Raw genomic sequence first — 3121 nt, 5'->3', positions numbered from 1 at the left:
ACACACACACACACACAGCAAGAAGAAACAAACAAACACACACACAGATTAGGGCTACTTATGATGAACTCTGTAATTTGCTACATACATATAAAGATGTAAACCAGTCGACTCATCCACAACCTCAAACCACAATCTAAACAAGGGCCATTATTGTAAAGGCTTTTCTTCAGACTTCTACACTTTTCTCACACAGCTGTTTTTATTTTTTTTCCCACACCTGCAGCTGAAACACTTCAGGCTTCACGTTTGCTTCTTTGATGATTAGTTTCATTGTTGCAGCACAATCATTCCACCTTCTGGTCATTAATGGTACCGTGCTAGGCTCGCTGCCTCAATTATTATTATTCTGTGGGGCATTTTTAGGCCTTTTATTGACAGAACAGCTGAAGAAATGAAGGGCGGGAGAGAGAGGGAATGACATGTTGCAAAGGACCGCAGGTCTCAGTCAAACCCGGACCCACTGCGTCGAGGAGAGAACCTCTATGTCTGGTCGCCCCCTCTACAAACTGAGCTATCCGGGCACCCTGCCCCATTTTTAACAATGCTACACAATGAGCAAAATTAGGTTCAACAGGGCCCAAAGGGAAAAGGGACCGTTCTCTAATAGCTGTTTAAATTAATGCAATGCAGCAGTGCATTGATTAGCTGTAGGATACCAAGCTGTACAATCATTATTGGCACACAGCAATGTGAGTGCTACCTAACTAATGTCCCATTAAATTTGCAAGCTTTAATTTAAAGGGCGTCGGAGTGTAGGATCCAAACTAGATAGACTAGCTTGCTTTTAACCATACAGTGCTGAATAGTGTCCCTTCTTATCTACCTCATACACAGTACAATCCCAGCACTGTACTGTGGAGCAAAGTAGGATACTTAAACAGCCCGTCAGATATCCTGAATTTGAATAAACTGACCATTCGATGCTTCAATCCCACGCAGCGTCATTCTAATGAAACCTTGCTGAGCTGCTTTACATAGAGTTCAGGGTGCATCCCTAAAGTACTTTTTGGATTTGACTTGCTGTTGCAGAAACCACAAGAATGACAGCTACAGCTGACAAGATTATTAGATTTGCGGATTATCTAAATAACAGAGGGAAGCAGCCAATAAGGGGCCGATGAGTTTGAAAATGCCTACCTACACACACAGTCACACAGATCCACATACATATTCAATTAATTCAATACAAACTCACAATGTGATTGTATATAGGTTGTACATAGACAGATGAACAGAAGTAGATTAAACAGGAAGTCCTCACTTCTGCTTGAGAGGAGATATGCATCAAAGAAAGCGCGGCAACTTGTCTAAGTTGGCTCGAACCGGTTTCCTGTCAGAGTCTGGTCTGATGTTCTGACGCTCTGACCAGGAGAACAAGGTCAGTCGCCTCACCCTTAAAGTGTTACTCCACCCAAAAGATCTTTTAATTATCAAACACTCACTGCTGCGGCTTTGCAAGGTGGCTTCCAGGGCTGCAATAATGATTATTTCCAATTGTTGATTAGTTGTTGGGTCTATAAAATGTCTTGTTTTGTCCACTAGTCAAATATTCGGTTTACTGTCATAGAGGAGTGAAGAAACTAGAAAATGTCCACATTTAAAAAGCTGGAATCTGAGAATCCCGACTATGATAATTATGGTTGTTGATTGATGTAATAGTTGACAATTAATCAATTTATCTTTGCAGTGGCTTTAAAAATTCACTGTCTTTAAAGCAAAAAACCTTTTATAAAAGTTGCTGCTGTTCGTCCTCTAAATCCAGCTTTCGAGCATACAGGCAGCGAGTGTCTAAACATATTGGGCGTGGGTAACACTTTAAGATACAGTATATCTAAGTTAAAATGGGCTGAGCGGTGATAAAAGGGATGAATGGTATTTCTTAGAAGTGATGTCCACCTGTGATGTAAAGCTCTCAAGCAAATTGGCCTTGATGTAATGTAAAGGATTATTTTATTATGTTTCATCATACTTTGTATTTGAAATGATGGAGGAGTTGTTTCTATGTGAAATATTTGTCCGATTTGCTTTTTATTTGTAATGGTTTGACTTACACATGAGACAGCACTTCTGTCAATCCTGTTTCTGTGCCCTGGTTTTCTTATTTAATGTTTATGTAATAATATAAATGCTTTTAAGTGGGGGGAAGGGAACAGTTTTGCAGTTATGTTATTGTTTTACATCGATAAAAGCCGTCTATAGGGGTCAGAAACTGTTGGAAAGAGAATCTCTGAAACTAATAGTTTATCGAAGCCCCCATTTTAACAATTTGATATTTTATATGTAGTTTTTAAAAATACACACAAACGCACCTGTATGTTTTAAGAAATGTCCAAAACTCTTTCCTCCAGGTCAACCCAAGGTATAACTTAGCAACCTAAAAAGAAATCCTGAAAGTACTTTTATCCATTTAGATTACCTGTCCTTGCTGGTAAAAGTGTGCAAAGAAGAAGAAGAAAGCAATTTTCAACTAGCCGTTTTGCAGGCTGGAGTTTTTGCTGTCATAATTATGTTACACTTTTTTTTTCTTTTCTTTTTTTCTTTGTCCTTGATGTGTTTTGATTTCCGTGTTCATTTCGATGTTTCTTTTTCTATTAAAACAACACATGACAGTGGTTGGTATGTGTGATCGTTCAAGTGGTCAAAGTATCATACTGCTCAGGGATATGTGGGAAGTACAAATACAAACACGGAACCTGAAGAAATGAGAGAACATGTTTCATCTGAACGTAGCTGTTGGCCGGGTGTGAATGGCAGTGTAGATCTGATAACGAGGGCTCGGTGTGACATTTATTGGTTTCCTCTTTCACACGCTCCGTGTGACTACGGGCTGAACAATGAACAGAGACACATGGCACGCCTGGATGCATAATGAGTTCCTGCCCCTTGGAGGGAGTGGAGAACAGCTGATCACTGCAAAGGTGTTGGAGAAGTCAGGACAGTGCAAGTACCAAATTAGAAAACACCAAGGAGTCATTATATCAGGATTAACAGAAATACAGACCTCATTTGAGGTAGTATCATATTCATTCATATGTAATTTTACAAGGTGACTTGATGTCACATGCATCCTGTCCACTTTTTTTTTTTTTTACTTTTCTATTCAGTTTTCTACAACATT

Source organism: Etheostoma spectabile, chromosome 15 (genome assembly GCF_008692095.1).
Source record: "Etheostoma spectabile isolate EspeVRDwgs_2016 chromosome 15, UIUC_Espe_1.0, whole genome shotgun sequence".
Classification (NCBI taxonomy): Eukaryota; Metazoa; Chordata; class Actinopteri; order Perciformes; family Percidae; genus Etheostoma; species Etheostoma spectabile.
This window is presented reverse-complemented; position numbering follows the sequence as displayed.